Below are 10296 nucleotides of genomic sequence, written 5' to 3'. Positions count from 1 at the left end.
GTTTCTAAGCGCGCCGCCTCCAGTCACTCTGCGTCTGTGCTGCGGAGGGCCTGAAATGAAGTGTGGTGGTGATCTGCAGCTGCGGGCACAAGCTGACTGGGCTGGATGAAAAATAAAGTCCAGCGCTCCAGAGGGGGTCCAGGCTCAGCAAAGAGATTACATTCTTCCATCTTCGTGCCCCCACCCTCAGGCGCCGGCTCCTGTGATATTGGCCCACCACAGGCGGTCAAAAGTAAGGAAAATGGAGAGAGAGAGAGAGTGCAGAAGTAGCAGCTGTGTGGTACCTGAGCTCAGATGTTGAAGGATTGCTGTTATATTGTATCTTTATTCTACTATATTTCCTTTAAGGCAGATCCTCCCAAGGTTACATTTTACATCTCTTTTCATTAGTTTTTCCTTGCCTTGATATTGATCTATGATGATCTTTATGATCTCCCTCCCACTCTCATTCTGTCGGCTTCCTTTTTCTATTGCTTTCGAGAGCAATAAAAGGTGGAGACGAGGCAATCTTGTAATTTTTAATGCTGTATCTTTTTTGTAAGTGTCAGAGGAGACCTGTACGGCGAGAATGGATGTTTTCATAAAGTTTAAATATGTCTAAGTCTTGGTTGTAGGATGTGCAACAGGAACATTATCCCACACCGCTTGTAAGGCATGAATATTTTATAGAAATATAAAACACACTGCACATTGAAAGGAAAAGAAGTAAAAATTTTAAACCAAATAATATTACCTTACATCCCCAAAGGCACTGACTGTGCTTCCAATCCAATTTCCAAAAAAGACTTAAGCTTTATGATCCAGCTGAGGCAGTAGGACAAGGAGAGGATGAACTGAAACATTATCCCAAAGTTACGACTCTGCAGGGCCTTCTACCAAGCAAGCAGCTTCAGTGTTGGACATAAATCTGAAAAACCGCACAGATTTTTTATTTTTATTTTTTTCTAGGATACAGAGAATTATTATTTTTATAAGAGCCAGAACAACTCTCAATCCGCTGAGGCCACTTTATGGTCGCAGAAGACTCGCAGATTGATGATTGTGTGACAACGGTAGCGATTGTTTTCTTTTTTTAAAGTGTAATTGAAGATACAAATGATGCTCAAAAAAGGCCGGGTGGGAGACACACTGATGTATATTGTGTGACTGTCTTATTCTTTAATGATCCATCCAAAATCTTCTGCCTGCCTCTCCTGTCACAATGAATTATGGAACCAATCAGGGCTCAAAGAAGGATTTTCTTTTCTTTTTTTTTTTCTGAAAGAGAATCAGTTTATTTACCCACAGGTTCCAGCCAAATGTACATTTTTTTTTATCAGTATATCATTTTACTTTGGGACTTTTAATAATTTCTTTAAACTATACTCTTTTTAGATTCAACACATAATGAAAATTATTTTCTTCCTACAAACACCCATTCCAGTTAGATCTCTGTTCCTGTTCAAGTTGCAGACAAACCACACTATTTGGGAGTTATCCATAAGCTTCTTGCAATTATTTGGCTGCAAACCTGATTCCACTCATAAAGAGTTCATTTAAATTGGTTGATTTCCTGCCATAGACCATCTTTTAAACATAACCTACACATTTTTAACATTCTTGAGGTCATGGTTATTCTAAAAGCTGTTATTAGCCTTCTAGTTTTTAAGTGTATTTAATATTAAAACCTTTGAAACCTTAGAAAGTGGAGACAGCTCTCCACTTTCCAATTGTCTGTCTTGTTATAAGGTGAAGTTTAGGACTCCTCCTTTGTGCCATGCATCACTGCCTCTCCACATTCTTCTTGTTATTTTGGCCAAACAGCTCAACTTGTCATGCAGATTTGATCTAAACCTTCCCCTGCTAACGGAGCGTCCAACATCGTATTCCTCCCTTGGTCAGCTGGCTGCCTCACCAGGAGTTTGTCATGCAGCTTCCACTCCACTACAAGAAACTTATTGTTTTCTGTGCATTATTAAAAACAGATGAAAAATTATTTTTCTTCCAGGAAGCCAAAAATAAACTTACATTTCCTGGAGTAACAGAGCATGTACTGCACAATCATTCTTCTACTATCATCTTTTTGCAGTTTTAGAGAAGAAACTGTTGGAAAAATTTGATCAAAATTAAATCTACCAATGTAAAAAACTCAACTTTTGACAATCTAACCCACATTTTACTCTCCCTGGATGACAAAAGAGCTGAACTTGTTTGTTTATGGTCATATTAATATGCACACAATGCCAATCCTGTGACAGCCCAACGTGGATTATCCATGTATGAAACCACAGGCTGAAAAAAAAAATCTCAACCTTTTCTTTTTTAATATTTAATCCACATTTTTTTTATATACTTATCGTTATGGCAACATGAGATAGACTCAGTCTTCCTGAGTGCTTATGAACATTTCAGTTTTACATTACATCTGTAAGACATGCGTTTTCCATCCAATCAGGTTTCAAGTACCACAGTTTAATTATCAAGTCGATTCTGCACCTCAGGGCTGGATTTGAAAACAGCCTGCAAGTCCGTTCTTCCTGCCCAACACATTACTGAAGTTCATTAATACTCTGGCAGCCAACAGCAGCAAATCACAGAGGTGAGGTGGCAGAATGTGGCTGAACTCCTTCCCCGAACTGTCCAGGCTGCAATAACAGCACATTCACACCCGGTTGTTGCAATGAAGATTCTTGATGATGGGAGATACCGGAAAAATTGGATATGGGGGAGATTTGTTCACTGTCCCAATGTCCTTGAGTGGTTTTAGTTTCCCATTTCAATCATTTTGACACTTTTGGAGTTCTGGACAAACTCAGATCACAGAGAGGGTCCATATTTGCCCAAAAATCATCTTTGAAAGTCAACCATTCGCCGCATTAGTGGGGGAAAAAAAGAGAAGAGAAATCCTTCTGTGTGAAAAGCGCAGCGACACAAACACACACAGAAAATATCATCATAACATACAGAGAATCTAACGTACTGAATCAGTAAACAGAATCTAAGCCTTTAATCCAAAGATATTCACATAATCCAGAATCTTTTTACTTGAGTGATTTCCACACTGGAGAAGAGAAAATGTGTGACAGCAAAGGACATTTGAAGAACTGTTGCTCCTGTTGCTGAAGTGCTGCGCTTCCATCCATCCATGATAATTAGGCTGATGGCGGTGTCGCACACACTTAAGGATTGGATATTTTCTGACAGACAAGCAGGAGAGGGAAGGGCACGAGCAAGTGGAGGCAAGGGAGAGGCAAGTCTGGCACCTTTTCTGCTGCTCACATGCTGTCTTAGGTTGAAAAAAAGTTAGAAGTTTCGGCAAATATCAAGCGCAGATGTCCTCCAAAACGACAAAAATAAGCATAAAGATTTCTCAGAGAAAAAGTTGTCCTTGTTTATAGCTATAATTTGTCAGCATTGCTAGCATTACTTCATCCTTTCTGAAACCATTCTAATTTAACCAACCATGCTGAAAAAGAAGTAACAAAATGTAATAACCTGATTTTTTTAACTATATAAATGAAATATGGGATTGATGCTGTAGGCGGAGCTATCACTTTATTCTAAAAGCGCAGGATGTCTAATTGACCATCTATCTCAAACCTCTACGGACATCTGACTGCAGATTGGAAAAAATAAAGGAATAATTCACCACATTATTTGATTTGCCAAAAGTCGAAAAGCACTGTAGAAGTGTCAAAATGTATCAGACTGTAAAATTGTTGTTTGTAATCAACACAAAAGCTTCTCTGGCCCATTTTACTGTCAGGACTCAGGAGAAGCTACAGATATTTATTTCATTCAACTTGCATCTTGCTAACGTCGGTGGTCTCTCAGATTGAAACAATTTTTGGTTTTTCACAAGAAATATACATTTAGATCTACTTTCCAATAGATGCACATATAAAAATATTGCTTCAGTGTAGATAATTTACATTGGAGCAGGGAGAGACACTGTTTCCCTCCAGCACTATTGGAGGAGCAGCCATTGCTTGTTAAATGTTAGATATGTAATTTTTATTTTACGTGGAACATCACCTGAACCATCATGGATGTGAAGTTGATGGGGGGGTTTTTTTCTCCTCTTGCTCTGGGTAATAATACTATCTTTTTGAGTTTTAGTTAAATGTGCTGATGGAATATCAACACACATATCCATGTTTTGGTAAAACAACAATGAAGTGTTAAAAGTACTGTGCAAAACTTATAAACTTTTCTTTTCTTTTCAAATAGCAAGGTTTTTAATTTTTTTAAAGTTTTCTTATCCCTTTATCTGTGCGTGACGGCACTTTTAATCACAGATTTTTAAATTAGCTAAGTCTAGTACGACAATATTAAGAAATAAATAATTAACGGTCATGTCTATATGAAGATGGGGAAAAAATTAACACATTTGAACTGATAATCTACTGTTTGCCAAGTAGAGATTGTTGGTAATCACCTTGTTGCTTCTAAATTACTATTCTGCATCCATTAAAATGTAAACCACAGTATTTTCATTTACTACATACATATTGCATATGACATTTTGACCTGTATTATAATTAAAGTTATAGAAAATATAGATTTTTTTTGCTCAGCACTTAGAAACAGACTGAGTCAACTTACCCCATGTGGCTGCCTCCCATCATGCTCTCCTTCAGGAATCCCAGTAGACTATAATTAGTAATCTGATCTTCCTACCACCGTGCCACCCCCATGGAGATTACAGGTTTCATATCATTACCTCCTGATGAAAGACGGTTCAGCTAGCCATTACTGCCCGCTCTCTTGTCAGAATGTTGTTTCTTCTGTTTCCTCTCCATTACTCTCTCCTTCTTGCAGCTTTTCTTTCTCCTCCTCCCTTCCTTCCCCTCTGCATTCATGAAAGGAGTCCAAAAATCAAAGGATTAATTCGGCGTCATTGGTTTGAAGCAATTAACTGCTGTTCCAGCTAATCCCCAGAGTTATGCCTCAAATCCAGAAATTGGCCACTGAGGATGTTCAGCTTTGCCCACATTTCATTGTTTTGTCTGGCGAATGAAGTTGAAAGAGGCGTTATTTACTCTGAGAAAAGGACAAACGTAGCTTTTCAATATCTTTAATGACTAAAAGAGATCTAAACTTTGGAGAGTTAATAAGTTTTGTTTTTGCATTTCAATACCTCCTTGCTATGGATGGTTTTTGGAGCATCGATTGTTAATCCACCACGTTCATAATTAAAGCAAGAACTCATTTATTCGATTTAAAGCAAACCAATTTGCAAAACCTATTGGCTTTAACAAATTTGGCTTCTGGTTTTTATTGCTGTTCCTCAAGAGAAATCTGGTTGTACGTTTTAATAAGCGCCCCATATCCCTGATTTTCCACACTGTGATTAATTTTGTCACAGCTCATAGAGAAGTTGAATCATTTAGGCTGGCATTTAACACTTTAATGAATGTTTTATGCTCTGGGGAAGATTTATTATGACATTCATGTGAAAAGTGGAATAAGCTGCTGCTTCAGCCCTTAACAGGACAAATACTGTAGTTTCTTTGTGTAATAGCCAAAGGCTAACACAAGGGGGAGCAATATGATTACATATTAAAGACCATCTCAAGAGGAAGACAGTTGCTTTTGAATTAGTTTATTTTTTATTCTCTTTTGCAGTAATGCAAAGTGGTAGATAAAACACCAGATAAAAACTTGGTAAAATATAAATGTTCTGCCTAAATTTTACAAACTGTTAAATCATAAATGACCTGAAAACTAACCAGGATCAGTCATTTTTGAAAGTGATTATGGAGAAACAGTTGACAGGCCAGTTATCTGAATATGCAGAACCATACAATATAAAACCCATTCATTTATATCACATTGTATCAACCACAACCACAAATTGCAATATATTTTATTGGGGTTATATGTGATACACAAAACATAAAGCATGACTGGAAGTAACAGAATATATTGTTTTTTGAGACATTTTACTAAAACATTAAAAAATTGTTTGTATGCAACTTTGTACAACCACATTTTGGTGCAATTACAGTTGCAAGTTGTTTTCATAGTGGTATTATTCTATACTGTATTTATATAGCAAAGACTTAATGTATTGTAGATTGTATTTACAAAATACTTCAAGTCGGCTCTGATTGATGGCGAGCAATAGAACATTAATTTTCAAGTCACAGACATTTAATCCAATTTAACTCAGTTAAATTTCAACTTCATTAAATTTTCTTCCATTTTGTTTAAGCACTTCCTAGTATTTTCTGTTCCAATAAAATGTATTAAAGTTTATTAGAATGCAGCAAAATGCAATAAAAAAGGAAAAGACACAGTTCAATGGAGGAATTATGATGACTTTTGCAAGATGCTAAATATTAGACTGTCTTTAAATTAAAAACAGCATTAAAACACTCGAGTACACCTCACCTTCATTACAAGCCTCCTGCCGCACATTGTTGTCGTTTCCCTGACTCCTATTGGTCGACCTGGCTGCACTCTGCCCATGTTTGCTTGTGTTTGTAACTAGATAAGTTCTGCATCTCCTCAGATTGATTGCCATGAAATGCACAAGGGACTAAAGTCCCTGGCAGCACTCCTGTGACCTCGGAGAGAGACTTTGCAAAGAACAGAATGCTGTGGGAAACATTTCTGAAGTGGCAGCTCACAATGCAGCCGCTGCTTTTGGTTTGTGGTGACAGCCACTTAATTAGCAGTTCTATTTTTATTCCCTCATCTCCTTTTTGTGCCACTGAAGGCCCCAGTGCTCGTCAGGGAATGATTGTAAAGAAGGAGTAGAATGTGCTGCAGATGAGGAACCAAAGGGCGAGCAGTAAAATGTTATCACAAGTGCTTTCTACAACCTGACATTTACTCAGACTCTGAAAGCTGTGATCACATGATTGCTACCCTTCAATAACTGATTACATTTGCTTCAGCAAGCACTATTTCTCTGCAATTATGAGTGGGCATGAACAACAATATTTAGTTTAAAGTTTTACTTTGCATGGTGAATGTGTTTCATGTTTATGCTGTCTGAATGCTGTGCTAAATTTGAATGCGTTAATTTGACTGGACCAAGTCAAATTTGTTCATTTAAGACAAAACTTACCTTACATGACAAGAACTAGAATTTTTATTAGTGTTTTTTCTCTTGTCCGGTGTCTTTTGGTGGTTTTTGACTGAACCTAAATTTAATTGAACTTAGTTAAACGGAACTGAATAGAAATGAACTGCACTAATCTGAACAACATTCAACTGACTAATTGCACTAAGTTCAACTGAACTGATCTGAATTGAATTCAGCTGAACTGAACTGACTTGGACTAGACTGAATTCAGTTGAAATAAATTGAACTAAATTGACTTGAATATAATTGAATCGATTTAAGTTGCACTGAATTGAACTGAACTGAATTAGCATGACTTAAACTGAATTGAAATAAACTGAGTTGAACTGAAATTTACTGAATTGTTTGTATTCAACTGGACTGAATTGAAGCACAGCATCAAACTCCGCCATAAAACACTTAAAAAATTATACTGATGTGTAACTCCTGTATACTATTAAATATCTTATGTAATTAACATATCAGTGTTGTAATGCATTATTCTTGTGGCTTAAGTGTAGATTAAATGACTAATGGAATTTAACTGAATTGGATAAAAATGAACCAGAATTCACTTAAGATGAACTTGAAAACGAAATGAATTAATTTCAGTTTAACTCATTTGGAATAATGTTGTGAACGGCTTTTGGACTGACAAAGGACATGCAACTAAAAGTGACAAACAATATCAAGAAACAGAAACTACAAATTCATCCTTAGCCACAGATAATATCAGACAAAAACTATAACGGAGAAAAACCTACACATTATTATCATGGTTATTTGTCTTGTAACCTGGATAATTTAGAAAGAAAATCAGGAGGCAGACTTGTTCAGTAATACCATCTCAAAGCCTTTTTAATGCTTTTCAGAACAAAGGTCAGAGCTTTGAGATGCCTTTGAAGAAATGTTATCTTTTGTTCCTTTATGTTTTGTTCTCTCCCAACAGGTTTTACTTGTTGATGCCTTCCTCATTTCTGGTTTGTCATACACTGAGTCTGGAACAAACTTAGTCAGAGCAGAGCAAACCAAACCAGTACCACAGCTCACAGTTATCCCAGATTAGGAGGTGGAACAGCAACCACACCTACAGTTCTTAGAAAATATGGGCAGCTAAAGTGTTTCTTCAATAACTTTCCTTATTTAGGTCACTTTTGTAAGCTGCCCATGAAAACAAAAACAACAGCAAAAGTAGTTTTGCTGCTGGTCACTTTTACTTATTTTGTCACATTTATAGAATGTGTAAAAGGACTAGATTAAAAACCTGTGGGTAATCTCCTGACTTTGTTGTGGTGGTCATGTCCTATTCAAAGTAGCCTAGTAAATACCAGCCCGTTGTTTTTACGCTTTGCTTCATACAGACGGTTTGGACCCTCAGCTATTAAGAGACTATTGCTTTCTGGACGTGTGGCTCTGATTTTACCCAAAAGCTAACGTTGTGCCATGATGTCTGTAATGTGGCAGCTATGCTATTAAGCTTACCTAACATCGTATGCGCTGTAAACAACCACTCCTTCCTGTGAAGAAAGAAGTGACGAGCCGAACAACATCTTTGCCACCAATAAAATGATTTTAAACATTCCTCTTGGTCCGTTGAAATGCGAACATTTGGAAGTGCGGACTGAACGGCTTCTTTCACTTCCTCTGCTGCTTTTGTTAAAATTACAGGCAGACGACATTGAATGAAGTCCTTCAGTCTATGTTGGCCACACTTTCAAATATTGCATTAGCATTAACAGCTGCCTCGTTTAACTCAAAGTTGTTATTTACAGCGCAGACACTTTCTGGCAAGGTTCAAAGCATTAAAAGGGAACATTACATATGTGACGGGGAAATGCTAGCAATCAGGTAAAACTTAAAACTTCAACAGAGTCCAAACCTCCAGAAGCAATCGTTTCTCAACAGCTGAGGGTCCAGACCCTCTGAATGAAGCAAATAGCATCAGGCAGCTGGTTTTTATCAGGCTAGATGCCCCTGTGATCAGATCTCTTTTCATTTGAAGACAAATGATGAATGGAAAAGGCAGTAAAAAATAAGTCTGAAAAACTATTGATGCGAATTTGAAACCATTATATTGACGCCTGGCTCTTTGGAAGAGCAAACTTAAAGAAATAAAGGACCTTTTAAGCATTTTGTCCAAGATCTGTTTTCATATTTGTATCTGAAACAGGCAGTTTCCTAAAAGTGTTCTCAAAAGCATTAGCAATATCGAAGTGAATGCTACATTTTATTTCCATATAGGGAGGGTAACAATGAATTCTTCTATTGTTACATTTTGGACCATATGACTGGATTGCATTTTGTATCAGAGGCTCATGAAAACAATGCTTTAGATGGAAACAATGTAAAATGAGGGCAGCAGCAATGTGTGCTATGTAGCCTGGAGAAAACATGATCATAAGTGGAATGTGCCTTAAAGGATGAATAAAATTACTTAAATGGGGTTAGACCAGACCATATCTGATGTGCAGGGAGTATTTTAATGCTAAAATAAAAATTGTTCTAAAATTCATTCAGTGAATTTGTTATTGGGCGTTACTTTTTTTCATCTTCTTATAGTCAGGATCTGCTTTAATTCAATATCTGGTCTGATCTCTTATTATTGTTATCAATGATTAAATTAAAAAAAACATTCAGAGTGAAATATTTTCTCTTGACAGCATAAATAGGAGAAAAAAAGAGCTTTTTCTGTGTTCAGTTTGTTGAAGTTGTGAAGCCATGAATTACATCACAGTGGTATTTCTATCCAAACTGTTTGCAAAACATGAGCAGTTCAGATCTCCTGAGGTCACTATCAAAGAAACAGGAAGTCTTTTAAAGTCAAAAGCCAAATGTCTTTCAAAATACATAAACTACATTTAATGCTAAGAAAAACTTTCATTGTGTTCAAATAATCTCTATATTTTGACTTCTTTAATCCTCCACCAAACTTTAAATTATACTCTTGGTAGCTCACAGTAAACCATCAATTAGAGGACAGCCTTGCTCCCATCCCACCACCACTCCAGTTGTCGTGGCAACGCACCCACAGGTCAGGACAGATCCTTTCTGGACCTCTGCACAGATTTTTGACAGGCAACCATTTGATGAATGGCACTGAAAGACAGTGCAGATGGTTTCCTAATTTAAAGGGAGAGTGGCGATGGATGCACAGAGGTCGCTTTCTTCCTATGTTCACTCTCAGGAGCTTTTGGTCATTTTAATATTTCTCTCAGCAAGGCTGGACTGTCTGATGTCTCAAA

The 10296-nt window shown here is 37.0% G+C and overlaps 1 long non-coding RNA gene across 1 annotated transcript; it reads right to left on the bottom strand.

The window, feature by feature from the left end:
• Positions 1 to 2323: 2323 nt before the first annotated feature.
• Positions 2324 to 7101, bottom strand: LOC107835739 (uncharacterized). The gene is made up of 3 exons (XR_001661551.1): positions 6376 to 7101; positions 4585 to 4831; positions 2324 to 3176 (listed from the first exon to the last, which is right to left on the bottom strand). It is a non-coding gene; the product is annotated as an uncharacterized LOC107835739 (long non-coding RNA).
• Positions 7102 to 10296: the final 3195 nt, after the last annotated feature.

Source organism: Poecilia formosa, unplaced genomic scaffold (genome assembly GCF_000485575.1).
Source record: "Poecilia formosa unplaced genomic scaffold, Poecilia_formosa-5.1.2 Scaffold20, whole genome shotgun sequence".
Lineage (NCBI taxonomy): Eukaryota > Metazoa > Chordata > Actinopteri > Cyprinodontiformes > Poeciliidae > Poecilia > Poecilia formosa.
Note: the sequence above shows the minus strand (reverse complement) of the source record. Positions and strands in the feature narration are given on the sequence as shown.